The sequence below is a fragment of the Equus asinus genome, chromosome 10 (genome assembly GCF_041296235.1).
Source record: "Equus asinus isolate D_3611 breed Donkey chromosome 10, EquAss-T2T_v2, whole genome shotgun sequence".
Classification (NCBI taxonomy): Eukaryota; Metazoa; Chordata; class Mammalia; order Perissodactyla; family Equidae; genus Equus; species Equus asinus.
This window is the reverse complement of record NC_091799.1, coordinates 33,240,360-33,258,562: the sequence shown is the minus strand read 5'-3', so window position 1 is coordinate 33,258,562 and position 18,203 is coordinate 33,240,360. Positions and strand designations below refer to the sequence as shown.

The 18,203-nt window shown below is 36.1% G+C and overlaps 1 protein-coding gene across 6 annotated transcripts in view; it reads right to left on the bottom strand.

Annotated features, from left to right (window-relative positions):
* LPAR1 (lysophosphatidic acid receptor 1) overlaps positions 1–17,946 on the bottom strand; it is a 218,424-nt gene extending 200,478 nt beyond the window's left edge. For 2 of the 6 annotated variants that reach the window (XM_070519011.1, XM_070519014.1), the window contains exons 1-3: positions 17,739–17,946; positions 8,340–8,439; positions 4,744–4,843 (exon numbers count right to left, since the gene is read on the bottom strand). The gene's annotated coding sequence lies outside the window, so the exon portion shown is untranslated. Of the gene's footprint in view, positions 1–4,743; positions 4,844–8,339; positions 8,440–16,135; positions 16,252–17,738 lie in introns of those variants that run through there. The other 4 variants (XM_070519015.1, XM_070519012.1, XM_070519013.1 and 1 more) reach the window with 4 other exon arrangements.
* Between the last annotated feature and the right edge of the window lie 257 nt (positions 17,947–18,203).

Sequence of the window (18,203 nt, the reverse complement as noted above, 5' to 3'; positions counted from 1 at the left end):
ATCTCTTTGAGGAAGGTAGCCATCCATCGCAGTAGCTAGAAGAATTAACGCATTTGACTAAGATGATGGTGGATGCAGAATCCGTAGATAAAAATAGCTGCTTGATGAGCTTCATTTATCGAATGAATATTATGTACCAAGTAGTGTTTGCATTTATTTCATTAAACCTTACAACAGCCTTGTGAGTTAAGTGTCACTATTCTAATTTTACAAGTGAGGAAATTGAATCTTAAAGAGACTAAGATGGCAAAGCCAGAATCCAAATTTTAACAGAGGTTGCTACCAGTGGCTCATGAACAGTAATAGACCAAAAACGTACTTTGAATGTCTTTTTGGCCTGTGTATTTTGAAAGGAAATACGTACAGCTCAGCAGCTAGAGGAATTATACCTAGCACACCTTACTTGTTTTGAATGTTCCTGGATGACTCCTGTGGGCATCTAAATTTGCTAGCCTTGTTTAAACTAGATATGTCTGACTCCATGTTTTGCATACTCTAAAGTATCCATTTCTGGCCATAACAGAGTAACACCCTAAACAACTCTAAAATTGGACAAAATGTGTACGGCCACTGCTTTCAGGTACTAGACCACAAGCAATGCAGGATCATGATCCTCAAGGGAAGGAAAATACATGAGGTGAATTTCACGTTTTCGCTAGACTGCTAGCTGGGAGCAATTTCCAGATGATTGAGTATGGAGGTGAAGTACAAGCAGAGGACAACAGTCTCACTGAGCTAACGAGCCAGGGGTCAGAGCTTGGAGCTACTGAAGCAGCTGGAATGTGTGCATCATAGGTCAAGAGAAGAAGCAAGTTGACAGAAGAGGGGTCCTGAAGTCTTAATGGGGGTACTGGTGGGTTACTGGACAAAGGCTGGGCTATGTATACACAGGATAAGACTCCACAAGGCCCAGTAAAGAGTAAATAATGCAGGACCAAGAGCTGACCAGAGACGAGAGAGAGATGTTGGGGCTGAGAGATGTTGAATTTCTAGTCCAGCCAGTTTTGACAGACCTTGTTGATAACCCTGGATATTAAGTTGAAATTTCAAAAATGTCATGTCATGTCAAGGACCATGACCTTAAGTAAAAGCCACACTCTAAGAATAAGGAAGGCTGAAATTCCTAGAATTGGTGATAAACAGAAACCTATAGATGCAAGAAGCCCAGCAAACTCCAAGTAACACAAACTAAAAAGAAAGTAAAAGAAACTAAAAGGAAAACCAAAATCAAACCAAGGTATATTATAGTCAAACTACCAAAGAGAAAATATTAAAAGGAACTATAGAAGAAAAAAGACATTAAATTCAGGAAAACAAGGTTTTATCCTTGTTTTCATTTTTATGTGTCTGATTTTCTATCATAAACAATAGAGGATAGGAAACAAGGGAATGTCATCTTAAAATGCTAAACAAACAAAAAAGTCTACCTAAGTCTTTAACCGGTCTTTAATTAGTGACTTTAAAAGTTTTTAATCAGCGAATATATCCTCTAAAAATAAGAATGAAATAAAGACATTTTCAGATAAAGGAAAACTAAAAGAATTTGTAACCGGCAGACCTCAACTACAAGAAATGCTAAAGGAAGTTCTTTAGGCTGAAGGAAATGATATAGCAGAGGAAGAGTTATATCAACAACAAAGGGATAAATAACACTGGAAATGGTAAATATTTGAGCAAATATAAAGACTAGGCACTTTTTTCCTTTCTTAATTTCTGTGAAAGACAACTGACAATTTAAAACAAATAATGGCATTGTTTCGTGGGGTTTGTATCACATGCAGAAGCAGAATATTTGAGAACAAGCACAAAGTATGAGGATAAATGGAATTCTTTTACAAAAAACAACTCAATTTACAGTAGTAGGAAATATAAATAAAATACTTAGAAATAAATTTTTTAAAAGAAATTCAAGATTTGACCACTGAAAACTATAGTACATCGTTGTATTAAGGTAAAGACTTAAATAAATGGAAAGACATTCCATGTTCATGGATTGGAAGAGTTAATATTGTTAAGAGGGAAATTCTCCACGAATTGATTCATAGATTCAATGAAATGCCTATCAAAATCCCAGCTGCCTTTTATTTTTGTAGAAATTAACAAGCTGATCCTAAAATTCATATGAAAATTCAAAGAATCCTGAAGAGCCAAAACAATCGTATAAAAGAAATACAAATTTGGAGGACCCACACTTCCCAATTTTAAAGCTTAGCACAAAGCTACAGTAACCAAGACTGTATGGTACTTGCATATGGATAGACATACACCTCAATGGAATAGAATTGGGAATCTAGAAATAAGCGTATACATTTATGGTCAATTGATTTTTGACAAATGCCAAGACAATTCAATGTGAAAGAATAGACTTTCCAATAAATATTGCTAAGACAATTGGATATTCACATGCAAAATAATGAATTTGGACCTTACTTTTCACCATATCAAAAAGTAATTCAAAGTGAATCAAAAACCTAAATGTAAGAGCTAAAACTATAAAACTCTTAGGAGAAAGCATAGCTCTTACAAGAAGGTCTTCATGACTACTTGGATTAGGCAATGGTTTCTTAGACATGACACCAAAAGCTGAAATAACAAAAGAAAAAATAGACAAATTGGACTTTCTAAAAATTAAAAACTTATGTGCTTCAAAAGACACTAGCAAGAAAGTGAAAAGACAACCCACAGAATGGGAAAAAATATTCGCACATATCTGATAAGGGACTTGGATCCAGAATATATGAAGAACTCTTACTATGCAACAAATAATGCAGTTGACAAATGGGCAAAGGATTTGAACAAGCCCATTTCTCGAAAGAAAATACACAAAAGTGCCAATAAGCACATGAAAATACGCTCAACGTCATTAGCCAACAGGAAATGCAAATGAAAACCACACTGAGATACAACTTCACACCCAACAGGATGGCTACCACTAAAAAAATAGACAATAACAAGTGTTGGTGAGGATGCGGAAAAATTAGAACCCTTGTACATTGCTGATGGGATGGTAAAATGGTGTAGCCACGTTAGACAACAGTTTGGCAGTTCTTCAAAAAGTTAAACACAGAGTAACCATATGACCCAGCAATTTCACTCCTAGGTGCATACCAAGAAAACTGAAAATATATGTTCACACAAAAACTGGTACACAATGTTCATAGCAGAATTATTCATGTTAGACAAAAAGTGGAAATCATCCAAAGTCCATCATCTGATGAATGGATAAACAAAATGCAGTATATCCACACAATGGAATATTGTTTGGTCATAAAAAGGAATGAAGTATTGGGGCCAGCCTGGTGGCGTAGTGGTTAAGTTTATGCACTCCGCTTCGGCAGCCCAGGGTTCACAGGTTCAGATCCCAGGTGCAGACCTACACACAGTTTGTCAAGCCACACTGTGGTGGCGTCCCACATAAAAGTAGAGGAAAATTGGTACAGACGTTAGCTTGGGGCCACTCTTCCTCAAGCAAAAAGAGGAAGATTGGCAACAGATGTTAGCTCAGGGCCAAGCTTCCTCACCAAAAAAAGGAAAAAAAAGGAATGAAGTATTGATACATGCTTCACATGGGTGAACCTTGAAAATAATATGCTAAGTGAAAGAAGCCAGGCACTAAAGGCCACGTATTATATGCTTCCGTTTATAGGAAATGTCCAGAATAGGCAAATTCATACAGACGGAAAGCAGATTAGTGTTTCCCAGGGGCTTGCAGAGGGGAGCGGGGGGAGGTGACTGCTAATGGGTATGGAGTTTCTTTTTAGGGAGATGAAAATGTGCTGGAATTAGATAATGGTGATGTTTGTACAACTCTCTTAATATGTTAAAATCCACTGAATTATATACTTTAACAGGGGTAAATCTGATATTTGAATTATATCTCAACTTTAAAACTTGAAGAACTCTGTAGAAAGACATAAAATAAAGGCTGTCTTACTTGGGACAGGAAAAAGTCAATATTATAAAGATGTCAACCTTCTCTGAATTAATCCATAAATCCCATGCAGGTCCAATGAAAATCCTAATAGGACTTTTTTCTCACTTGACAAAATGATTGTAAATTTCATTTGGGAAAATAAACATGAAAAAGCCATAAGAAAAAAATCTGGAAAATATAAAACTTAAGGTGGTTGAGATAACAGAATTAGCTCTCCTGGATATTAAATTATGTGTGTGTGTTGAAATGCTACAATGTTTAAAAGCATATCCAGCAAGGTATTTTTCAATTTTTAATTTTTAAAATAATGTAAATATATTACTTTTATAATAACAAAACAATAAATCAAACAAAAAAGCAAATGAAAACAGAATACTCAATGTACCCCCTTCTCCATCGCTAGTTTATTATATTTCAGGCAGAAAATCCCTCTTCTTTCAAGGTATGCATGATTTCACATGCGCGATTTCAAGTTGCTTTTTCAGCCTTGTTAGTTTTCTCTGAATATAGATCAATTTATGGATAGTCTCCCTAGAGTTTGGAACCTAACCTGACATTTGATGTGGACCGATTGGCACAGAATAAAGGTCTACTTTCTTGGTTATTCTGGTTACTTCATTTACATTAATGCATCCTAAAATCATATTAGCCCTTTTGGGCAGCTAATTCACAATGTTGACTCGTATTGAGTCAAAGACTACCGACTAAAGTCTTTTGACCTGCTCATCCTCAGTGCTGCTGAGCCAAAGCTGTCCTTATCATCTTGTGCTTTGTGCAGTTGATATTTGGAATAAAGTATATGACCTTACCTTTATTTCCGTCAAATTTCATCTCAGTCCACTTGTCCCAATCCTTTGTACTTGATGCAATCATTCAAGGTATCCATTAACTTGGCCAGTTCCATGATATCTGAAAATTTGTAAGGAACAATCCTTAGATCATCATCCGAGTCACTGATGAAAATGATTACCAGAACATCTTGGGGGACACAGACTACAGATACTATGAAAAATTCTTTATGCATTAATTAGTTCCTCTAGTGTTTCTGGCATCTAGGCCAAAGGTCCTATGACCTTAGTGAATTTAAAAGTCTCATGGGTAGCTTGAAAATTTCCTGGACTCACCTTTAGAGATTCTGATTCAATAGGTCTAAAATGAGGTCCAACAACTGGCAGTTAAAACTAACATCCACAGAACTCTCAGATTTATGTGGGATTGTAGTTCTTGCCATGGTTATAGGCATATTGGAGAGGTCATGTCATGCACCTTGCTGAAGGCAAGAAGAGGCAATGTGCACTGAATTTACTTCACCTACCAGCCTAGCTCCCTGTCAAAGAAGGGAATGGGGTTAGTCTAACACAAAACGCAAATTACCTTCTTTGAACAATGTTGCCTATGTGCTCACAAGCCATTTTTTAATAACCAGTCCTAGAAGCCTACTTTCAAGCATTTTTATTGAATTAACAAATATTTGGGGGGCCTGGTGTATGCCAAATATTATGCTAGTCTATACTCCCACCAGTGGTAAGAGCTTTTCCTTGCACCCATGTTCACATTGGGTCTTATTCGTCACTGTACTTAGTTAGACAAGACAGGATAAATATATCTCTTATTTTTTTAACTGAGATATAATTGACATACAACATTATAGTAGTTTCTGGTATACAATATAATGATTTGATATTTGTATGTACTGTGAAATGATCACCACAATAAATCTGGTTACATTAGTGTTATTTTAATTTGCATTTTTATATTTTTGATAATTAAATTGAAAACTTTTTCATATTTTTCTTATTCATCACAAATGCCCTACTGATTCCCATTTATCACTTGCTATATTAATTTTTTTTCTCATAAACGTGTAAGTCATTGCTGTTATTTTTAATCTGTTACATGCGTTGAGAATAGTTTTCTCAGTTTCTTTGTTTCTGTTTTCAGTTTGTTGTCTTTCAACCTTTTAATGATTTTGTTCTTTTATAGCAAATATGTTTCTATTTCTTATGTAGACAAAGTTAATAACCTTTTTATTGTAGTTTCTGCCATTATTTGAACTCGTGCTAAAAAGTCTTCCTCCAAGATTATGTAAATATTCAATTATATTATCTTTAGAATATAATCTTTTATGTTTTTGTATTTTGTTTGTTTGATACCTTTGTATCTTTTATGTATTTCCATATTTCTTTTAAAATATAATCCTTCAAAAATCTGGATCTGTTAATAGCAGTATGGTTTAAATACTAAAATTTGAAGAACTCCCTCAATGTATCATAAGATGAGATTAGTTGATTATGTAGAACATTCATAAGACAGATGTGCAAATGGAATTTTGTTCCAGAAGGATATTTTCTAACATGAACATATTCACAATTTAATGTTAGGTGAAACTAAACAGAACTTCACACAGACACACACACACATACATACATATTCCAATTCTGTAAAACAAATACTGTGTATATGTTCATAAAAGACAAGGAATTGGACAAAAGGCAAGGATAGATTACTATTATGTATGCGAAAATGTTACCAGTGTTTGTCACTGCATTGTGAGGTAATGGATATTTTCATATCTTGCTTGCTTTTACTATTTTCCAGAGTTTCCACAATAAACATGCTTTGACAACAAAACATGACACATGTAGCTTAAAACCAAAACTATGTACTGTGTTGAATTCTAAAAACTTTGATCAAAACAGGAAAATATGGTAAAGTAGAAAGTAGAAACTATTTGATTTTAGATGACCTGCGTAATATTTGGAAGTTATTTAGAAATGTTTGTTTTCAAATATAACTGTGTTGTCATTGTGAATCATCAATGCCCAAACCAAGTCAGTAATATACTTACTGTTAATGAGCACAAATTAACTATTTCTATGTTGCCGTATGCAAATATAAATATACTACCACATTTTACTAAATATGGAGGCAGCATATTTCCTCACTTAAACTCTTACATTTACATGATTTTTTAATAGTCAATTAGAAACACAGTTCTGGGACAAGAGTTTCAACAATATGAAGATTTAGGTGGCTTATTGCGTTGCAGGTCCCCAGGACTGCCCCAGGTTTGATGATTTGCTGAGAGGATTCTCAAGACTCCGCATAAAGCAATACCCACGGCTATGACTGATTACAGCTAAAATATCAAAGCAAAATCAAAACGAAGGCCAAAAGAAATCATGCCCAAGCTTCCAAGAGTTTTCTCCTAGTGGAGTCACATGGCACACATTTAGTTCCCCAGCAATGAGTTGTGACAACATGTGTGAAATGTTGACTACCAGAGAAGCTAATTAGAGACTCAGCACCCAGGGATTTTACTGGGGGCTGGTCACGTAGGCACCTTCTGCCTAGCATGTTCTAAAATTCCAGACTCCCAGAAGGAAAGCAGGTGTTCAGCAAAAACCACATTATTTGTACAAACTCTCTAGGGACAGTAAGCCACCCTTCTCAGTTATAGGAATGGTGGGAGCCTTCTAAAACTCCAAGTTCCCAGAGACCAATCAAAGGGCTGCCACGCAAGCAGGCATTTCCAAGGACAGCAGCCTCGGGCCTGCAATGTTAACTCTTTTCTGCACACCTACGTTCACTTTCAAGGTACAAGTTACCAAGTTACCAGATGTGGGAATCACATACACACACGTGTCAGGCTCATCCATACTCAAAGAAAGTTAAACAAAGAAAAAGTAAATGAATAAAGTCTTACCCTAAAATTTACTTTTATTGGGCCCACGAATAAATTATTTGATAAGCTACCAATTCAGAAGGGATCAGAAATTAAAACATTACAATACTTTCCTAGATTTGTAGAATTAATGTACATTTGTTATAGAAAATGTGGAAACTCAGAAAAATATTAAAGAAATAAGATTCACTGAAACCCTCAATCATAGGCTACCATTGCTAGTTTTTTCTCTTCACGTGCATATTTAACATAGTTGACACCACGCTTAATATTAAACTTTACTTTAGTTACCTCCATTTTTCCATGCCACTGAAAATTCCTAATAAACATTTTTTCAATAAGGAAAAGTATTTTATCTCTGGTTATAGTATAATTTCTAAAGCCTTCTCCCTTCTGTTGGATATATAGGTTGCTTCCTGTTATGGATTTTTATAAACCCTCACAAAGCCCTTCAATGGCTTCCTATCGCTCGTAGAATAAAGGTCAAAATCTTTCATATGGTCAACAAGGCCCCACATGATGCCGGGCCTCCCTCCCTCTCAACTCCAGTCCACTCTTCCTCATTCCTTCTCTTCGCTCAGTCACCGTGGCCTTCCCTGAATTCCTCAACTGTGCCACTGTCTCTCATTTCCTGGTTTTCACATGTGTAGGTAGCTCTTACCTTATATTCTACAATTATCATAGTTTTAATTACTCATGTAATTATTTAAGTGTACAAACTTTTTAGATGTATGTCTCCCATAATAGGTGGGAATCTCCATGAAGGCAGAGACAATACGTAGCTTGTTCACTGATAGACTCCCAGTGCTGCATGTCAAACCTGGAACATAAACATACAAAGACAATTGTATAATTAAAGAATAAATATATAAGTAATGGGATTCTATCCTTACATGAATTTTTTAATCACTTAGTATATTTGATAACTTTATTCAGTGGATTCCTACAATTCTTAAGCTATCATTAAGTATTTTCTTTTTGTAAAGCTTTCATTTCCGCATTATACTTTTTAATTATCTATTATGGTAAATAGTTAAAAACATTTAATTCTGGACATATTTTTCTTTAATGTGGGTCTTTTACTTGATGATTTTATTAATTCTAGGAATTTTTAGATTTATTCTTTGGAGTTTTCTCCAAATCACAATGACTGTGCCCTATGATACTTTGAGTAACGCTATTATATTTTATCAAATATTATATTACACTCACTTTTAGTAGTTACATGTCAACTTTGACTCAATATTTATTTCATAGAGTACTTTTTAAAATTTCCTTGTGGACGGGTGTTTTGCTTAAGATATGTTTAAAAATCAATCTCTATGTCTTTTAGTATCTGCTTTTTGGAACTTACGGAGGTTTCATTCTAGGTACTTCATATAAGGTGTTTACCTACAGATTTTTGTTTGTTTGTTTTTTAATTGGATTGTGGGCTAAAACTGAGTTGGGGACAGGGAGGAGTTTTCCCTTTGCTGGGTTGTGGAGGAATTGGAAGGCCTAGACCCTCCTGCAGGGCACAAGGTCAAGGACACTCTATTCGTGGGCTGACAACCAGTTCCAACAACTTGGTAACAGGGTGGGGGCAATAAGACAGATGCCCTGGAGGGTCCTGGGAATGGGGAGTAGATTTTGGGTTACAAATCTCAGAAATACTCCTAATCTAATATTCAGTATTTTCTTTTCTATGTTGAATCTTCTCTCGTTATCTGGTATTGTTAGTAGAGTTCAGTTGTTAAAGCCTGAGTATCAATCAATGGGCCCATGTCCATATTTGGGTTGAAGCTGTACAGGGAGAACTCTAGTGGCCTAAGAAGCCAGTTAAGAAATAATAAGAAGTTATCATCCAAAGATCAGAGATGCAGGCCAGAGGGAAACCGCTGGCCCAAGTGTGCAGTGAAATCTAGGACTGATCTGGGGAAGGCCTGAGTATTCTACAGGGAGTCCCAGAGACCTTGGGGAGGGGAAAATGGGAAAGCCCAACTTCCCTGTGGTCAAACATAATGAGGGCTCAGATCCTTTCATTTAGAATTAAAGGAAGTGCTACCTCTGACAACCGCAGAGGTCAGCAACCTCTGGGTTACAAACCAATAAATTCTTTTAATAGGCAGTCAATGAGACAGAAACGACTTTTCCAGATGCTCTTGTATCTTCCCACTCTATAGTACTATGATTACTACACTAAAGCTCTATTCCAAAATACGTGATATTAACAACTTTGTTTTAAAAAAACATTAAATATAGATGAAGGTGAAATAAATGTGGCATCTTCGTATATGGTAATATGAATAAAGAGCCACAAAATAGTTGTGTAATTAATCCTAGAAATTCTACTTAAGGAAAATATCTTAAAATAACAATTTAAAAATATAGGGGAAAGCTTAAAGAGGGGTAAAAAACAAAATAAACTCAAGTTAAAAATGCCTTAAAACTTCAAAATGAAAAGCAAAAAGTACTGATTCATTAACAGAGATAGCACTGATTAATAGTGATAAGGAGAAATATATATTATTTAAACTAGTAACACAGTATAAAAGTTTTGGAATCTCATAAAATTAGAGAGATAAAACAGGCAGCAGCATGAGTGAAAAAGGGCAAATAATATTTTAAGCAATTAAAAGTATTTAAATATCTAAAAATATTAAGTTACAAAAGGACAGAAGTATATGGTCCGCAAAATATGCTCCCATGGCTTCGAGTTCCTGGTAAAATGGAGAGCGGCCAACTGTGGCACCGGCAGTAGGGGCCTCTTTACTAGCTTCACTAACTCTTCTTTCTTTCTTTCCTCTTCACTGTCTATTCTAACTTATGTTGAGGCTAGGGCATACATCTTCCTCAGAAGATAGAAATAGCTCTTAGTGGTTTCCCTTCTTACAGTGCACATTTTGGGGGTTGAACCAGTTTCTGAGCTCACTGAGATCAGGTTGTAACAATTAACCAAATTCTACTAGTAATACCAGCCCTTTCCTACTTGTTCATAAGTGCCAAAGCATGGAAATATATGAAAAAAAGTGTCCATCATAGTGTTACTTATACCGGTAAAAAAAAGGAGACAATCTAAAATGACCAGGAGTGGGAAAATAATTAAACATCCCATCATAAGTCAGCTCAGGGACATACTTTGGAACCCTTAGAAAATAATGATTTTAAAGACGCAACCTGGGAAAATTCTTAAGATCAAATAATAAAGGTAAAAACAATATAAAATATACAAATGTGATGAGCATACGTCAAATTTACAAAACATACTGAAAGCTAACATAACAAAATGCTAATAGCTATTATTAAGGTCACAGGTTATGGATTTTTTTCTCTACTTTTTTTGGAACAGCAAAATTGCTTTTATAAGAAAAATTATACGTGAAAATACATGTGAAGTCTGTTTGTTTCCATGGTTTCTGGGACATAACCGAAAACCAGAAGGTGATTAGGGCTATGTAGTAGCCAGCCACTCAGATTCCCACTTTCAGCCTTTCCAGTGGGTGTTCCCAAAGGGCTCAGAATCCTGAGAGCCTCATACTGTCTTGATTCAGCCATATTGAAAGTTTTTAAAGAGCATCACCAAAAAGAGGATGCTGTCATAGAAGAGACGAATGATAAACTTCCAGGAGAAAAAAGGGTGGGACTCTAATACTGAGCAACAGCATACATTTTTTAACCTACTATCTCCATTTTATCTCTTTTTTTTTCCCAACTTTATTAAGGAATAATTGACAAATATAATCATATATATTTGAAGTGTACAATGTGATGATTTGATGTTGTGATTTTCATTGTAAAATGATTACCAAGATCAAGATAATTCATAACCATCTTGATCATGTGAGGTATGATCATGTGAGGTAATCATCTATTACCTCACATAGTTAACCTTTGTGTGTGTGTGTGCGTGCGCGGGCGTGGTGAGAAAGCTTAAGATCTACTCTCAGCAAATCTCAAGTATACAGTACTTGAATTATTAAGTATTATATAAGTATTATTAAGTATGGTCACCATGCTGGACATTAGATTCTCAGAACTAATTCATCTTATAGCTGCAAGTTTGTACCCTTGACCTACACCTCCCTACTTCCTCCTCCCCCTAACCCCCGTAAGGAGTCTTCCAGATAATGTGATACTACAAATTGTTAATCATTTGTGTGGCTTCAAACAGATATTATTTATGTCTACAGATACAGATTTATGTATGGGTGCAACCTTTACTTAAAGGAGAGACAGGTTGAATGCTGGTGCAAGAGAACCTCAGCCTCTCCTGCACTGTCCTGGATCCAGAGACCCACCAACAATGATGACCATGTGCTTCCTAGAAGCCCATTCCTCCCAGCCCAAATGCATATCTAGGCAAAACACTCTTCAACCACCTACAGAACTCTCCCCAAGAGTAGTTGTGCTAAATACAATTTTCTCCATAGAGGGACATTGCCAGTAATGTTTTAGTACCTCTACGACTAGAGATCTAGGCAGCTGTCATGTTGGCTCACTGGTTTCCAACAATAGGAAATCAGGTCCACAGTAAAAAATCAGAGTGGTTGACTTTGGAGGAATGGACAGGGGCAGGGATTGTCTAGGAAGAAGGCCAAGGGAACTTTCTGGAATGAAGGTAATGTTCTACATCTTAATAGAAATTTGAGCCATACAAGTGTATGCATTTGTTAAAACTCAGGAAATTAATACTTAAGACTTGTGCATTTCATTGTATGTAAGTTTTACATTAGAAGAAAAAACTATAAACTAATATCCAACTCTTGCTAATGATACGCGTGATATAGTATATTGATGTCAGTATATGAGGTCTACAGTTTACTTTGAATTGCGTATTAAAAATAAGACAGATTAATACATGGCTAGAGGGATGGATATGTGACAAAGCAAGAATAGTGAAATGTTATTAATAGAATGTAGACAGTGGGCATAGGGGTGTTCACTCTCAAATTTGCTCAATGTTGCTGTATGTTTGAAAATTTTTCATAATAAAATGCTGGAGGGAAAAAGAAATCAACTCACATCCTCATGCTCAGCTCTAAATAAATTATGAAGTAAGTATATTACTTTGCTGTATTCTCCTCCAGTGACCTCCTCTACTCCTGATCATTTTAATTTTTTGGAGGAACAGCTTCATTCTCCCCTCAAAAATAGAACTACCTGTATTGTTTCAGTATACTGAACATCACAAGGCTCAACTTTAATTACTTTGCCTAATCTGGAGTACTCGAGTATTAGCTAAAGTTCTTCGGTTGTGATCACCATATACTGACTAACTTACACAAATAGGGAATTTATTGGAAGGATACAGGGAAGCTCACAAGACTGAAGGAAGACTTGGAAACCAGGCATGGAATGTACAGAAACTAGATTACTTCACAGAGTTTAGGTAGCAGGAAGTATAGTGTTGTCCCAGGAACTGACACCATAATGGGTCAACTCCAGTAACTAACAGCCTTTCATCACTGTGCTCATAATTAAAATTTCAGGCAGAGAATTTCCAACTGGCCTTCTTTGACCATTAGACTGTATTTAAGGGGAGAAAAAATAATTTCCAAATGGAAATTTGGGTGCTTTTACCAAAACAAACTGCAATGGATGCTGGAAAGCCAACAAGCAAAACAAAAAAGCAAAACAAAACAGACACTACAGTGCCTTGAATTATTTCAATGGTACATTTTTCTGTCACCCTTCACAAGACACTCAATTCTGGTATTATTTACTCAAACACCACTCTGTTTTTCGCTTCCATCTATCTCCCCTGTTTTGGTACTCCAACTTTGACTGTGACCATCTTAAAATCTCCACCAAAATTTCCTAGATTGTATTTTTGCTCCCCTTGTCAGGCCAGAATCCAAAAATTTATAAATTTATTTATCTCCCTCTACCCCCTACCACTGCTGGCTAAGGATTTAAGACTTCTCTGGTTCACCCACAGGATCTCACACTAGTGTAACTCAGCCTAGATCACCTTGTGTTTTTGGATCTATTTTGTGATTAGGAAGCTCTTCTCGGGATATTGGTGAAGATGGGATGTAAGTCCAACTGCTTATCCAACACAACACATCAGAACTAGAGGAAGCCCAAGGAATGAACCTGATCCACTGAGCGAGAGCCACTCTCTCCAGAACAGGCGTGCTCTAGGATGACTGCTTCTTAGGAGAGCTGCTACCTAGACACAGGAGAGTAATGAAAGTCTGTAAACCAGAATAAGCCATTTTAAGCAACTGGATTTGAAATAGCAATTTCAACAGAAATTTGTGAGCAGGGAATGGAGACTTGGCCCGGGAGCTGCACATTTGTGCTGTGTTTACGTGAGTCAAGAGAAAGCCTGGCTCTGAAGCTGACACACTAGCACGGTCGTGGCTGGTGCCTCTCAGGATAATTTGGAGCACATCCAGCAAGGGTTGGCCCTCCAGCGTGGGAGGCTGGAGACCAGCTGGAATTGTTCTTTCCATGGGTACCACACCCCTGGAATTTCAGGGTGTCCTCACACCCCTGGCTCCACTGTAAAAGCACACCCATCGGCAGATAGCAACCTGGGGGTTCCCATCGCCGCTTGATCTTCCAAGTTCTGACTTCATTTTCTCTGGGGCATTTTCTCCTCATTTTTCCGGTTACAAGGGAGTGCAGCTGCTTTATTTGGCTATGTTTGTCCTTAAAAATGGAATATTAATCGGTTTAAAAGTCTACAGCTGCCTATTCATTTGCAGAAAATTTTGGTTCTAGTTCTGGCTTAATGAATTATTAATTGCTCGAGTTTGGGAAAATCACTCAAACTTCTCCTAATTGTAGTTTCTTCACCTGTAAAAAAGAAAAAAATCTGTCCTGTTTACTTTAGATTATTATAAGGATCATATGTGATACTTTTTTGCTATCCCACTATAGGTTTCCTATGTGTTTCTGATAAAATTGCGTGGGTTCTTTAATATCAAATATAGTAACCATTTAAAAAATGTTTAAGTCTAGTGTTTGCCTTTAATTCTCTTTGGTTGCTTTAAAAATATAAAAAAGATTAAGGGCAATGATTATTAAAAGAATACATAAATATTTTAGTTTTTAAATAAAGAGACACTCCCCAAAATTAAAAATTACCCATAACCTCACCAGTGTGCATTCTGGAATCTATACTTATCTTTTGACTATGCATGTATTTGCATATATTGGTGAAGACATACCTATTTTATAACAAAATTAACATCAGAGATACATGCTGTTTTGTAAATTCTATTTTTATTTCAAAATATGTTGCAAATATGGATATATGAAAACAGTTTGTAAAATATGAAATATCTTGCAAACGGTCCCTATTACTGTCCTTATAATAATTATTTTTATTATTGCCCCAGCAAAAGTTATTAGTTTTCCTAGGATAGAGATTAATTGTAAGATTATATTTCCATCCTTAAAAAGAAGTATTGTTTTTAAAACAAAACCAGCTAAACGTACAGAAAGCCAAGAGCTCAACAAAGAATGTAATGCCTCTGAAACGAACTTGCAGACGTGAATGTGGTGAAGCACTTTGCCCAAAGAACGGAAGCCTAGGTTTTGGATCACATATATTGGATTTGAATTCTAGCTCTGTCCCTTTAAGTCTCGCTTTTCCTGTCTATTAACAAAACAAAATATAGTACTTACTTTAAAATAATTTTTTAATTTAATACATTGAACAGTTACACATTGCGAAAAAGTAATTAGTAGTAGAATTACTACTATTCAATCATAGATATTTAAGTTATAAAAATAGGCCTTCAAAAATACTGAGGATATTATGGTTTTCATGGTTTAATTTATGGATATGACCTATCATTCAACTGCCACAAAATCGTCTTCCCCTTTTACCTGGATGGAAAATTGGACCATTAAAATCTTTTCTAATACCAACTTACTAGCAGAACAAATGGAAATACATGATCAGGGATTTCACAAAAAGAGAAAGTATAATAATCATTGCTTCCAATAATGTCAACATTTAATAACTGTAAATGTTCAACCTTCCTATTAATTAAGGAAATGGTTACAACAATAATATATAAATTTTCACCAATTATGTAATTAAAGGAAAACAAACACAAGCAGCCCATTGCTGGCAACCATCTACTAAAATAAGCATTCTCATACATTGGTGCTGGTGGCAAAAACTGCTACAGTATTTTTGAAAGTAACTAGATAGTGTGTAGTAAGATAATTTGAAAACTAATAATCATTTACCAATAATCCCAGTTCTAGGATTCTTTTCTAACAAAAAATTTTAATTACAGTAGAATCTTTATCACAGATTTGGTTGTCCTATCTATACTTATGTTAGTGAAAAACAATACAAATATCTGAGAACAGAGAAATCGCTAAGAAAATATTCATACATCCATTCAGTGTAAATATAGCCATTAAAATATGTTTAAAATGTTTCTAATAACATTAAAAAAAGACCTGTTATAATGGTATGAAAAGTGCAAATTTAAGAATACTTCGTAGGTCTCATGTTATTTTGTTTTGTTTTTCATGCTAAAACAAGGAGACATCTATTCAGACCTTACTTTTGCCCACGGCCAGAATGGGTAGATTATCTTCACTCTTCTTCCATTCATTTACATCCTGACCGGAACTCATCTCAAACACAGTGATGTACAGAGCTTCTAGTGTGGCTCCAGGTCTCTGACTATAATAGGAAATTGGATGCAGCCTAAGGTTTTATTTTGTTGAGGAATACTACCCTGAAATGCTTCCATCTACTCTCCACATTCTTTTCATTTCTTCCCTGACATATAACCTCTTAGCTGAAGCAAATACACATCTTGGGAAATAACACATCCTTGTACTCCTCCCCTTTAATCCATGCTGCCATGAAAAAAGAGGATATCTGATGGGGGCTAGGAAGTTGAGAAAGGGAGGGAAGTATATTTGGCACCCTTATAAAAAAATTCATATATATGAGGTGGGGCGGGGAGTTGACCTTTTTGTGGCCAGGAATCTTCTGTCTCTCAGAGCTAAGACCACAGTTGAAATGAGTCAAAATCTCTTTCTGCCTTATTTTCCCGCCCACCATGCTCAATGGTGTTAGTTGGGAAGTGTGCATAGGTCATGGTCTTTTACTTTCAACCCAACTTCTATGTCATTGCAGCTGGTGGAATTTCCTTCTGTCCTCTGGAACATGGCCTCCTATTATTCATAGTTTCTAGAGTCTTTATTTATTTAGTTTTATATATCAGTAATACCCTAATGGAATACTGGGAAAGAACATTTTATATACTGAGTTTTAAAAGCAAATTTGGTAGCGCCAAATCTGAGTAGGCATTGCTAAAATAAACAGTTGCCATTACCTAGGAGAGTTTAAAACGTCTTGATCATAGATTCCTGTTTTAAATTAGCTGTTAAGAGTATCCGATTGTAAATACATGTTTATACTTCTTTGGAAAGTCGATGCTTGTAACTTGGTTTAATTACATAATTTCTTTTAATAAAAACCTATTTGGGGTTCTACTACACTCATATCCATTTCTAAATTTGCCTTCCTTTTATTAGATAATGGTCCTAAGGAGAACATAATTAAGATGAATGGAGAGAGAGTAATGTAAAAAGAGAAAAATAATTTTGTTTTGCTTATGGACTTTTTTAAAATGATGGCATCAGCTGAATTTGATTAAACTGCTTCAAGGACAAAACTGTCCATTGAAAATATCAGAGACATCCTCTTCTGGGTGTAGAGAAATGGCAATGGCAGTCAACCATGCATTAATGAAATTTTAGGTCTATTTACTTACAGAAAGCCTGGGAGTTAGAACTACAGGCATATCTGCAAGCCACAGAAACACTGCAGAAAGATGACAGAATACAGCAGTGGCACGCCAAGAGGTTTCCATTAAACGTAAAGCCATGAATGCAATTTATCTGGGATCTCCTTCCAGGGCCAGAAATGAGGCCTCTTGCTCATCAGGGCTGTGCCTTGCTGTGGCTTATGTGTGAACAGCTACATGCTGAGGGTCTTGCAGTCAATCTTCACATCAAAGCTGTAAGTCAAGCTTCTCTAGTGACTTTAAAGCAAGTTAAATAAACATCCATCAGGGAAAAGAGGAAAAGCTGTGGTTGAGAAAAACAGAGAATTCAGAACAGCAAGGAGCAGCAGATATTATAGAGAACAACCTGTCCATCCTCGTTTGGCAGGGCGACGGACGGGACTTCCCCAAGTTTCTCAGCACCGGCCTGTGGTGAACATAGCAATACACTGCCCAGGTCCTTCTTCAAGACTGGCCTTGCTGCTCAGCTGAGAGGAATGTGGTCAGTACATTCTGTGCTGTGCTCGTGCTCTGTGAGCCTCCAGCTGACAGCAACTTCAGGGTCAGCCTTATCTGCCTAGAACTGCTTCACCCGCAGCCGTACCCTTATCAGTGAAGCCTGCGTCCAATGACCAAGCAAACTGGGGGTATACAAGTTCAGCCGTTAATGTACACAGTAGGACTCCAGGTTGCCATAAAACATCAGAACCACAATAAAATAAAAATAAATAGAAAAAGAGTGCAAAGTAGAGAATAAAATAATGCCAGATGATAGGATTAATATACAAAGCACATTCTGTAAATTCTGTATATTTGCTAGCAGTGGGCTACA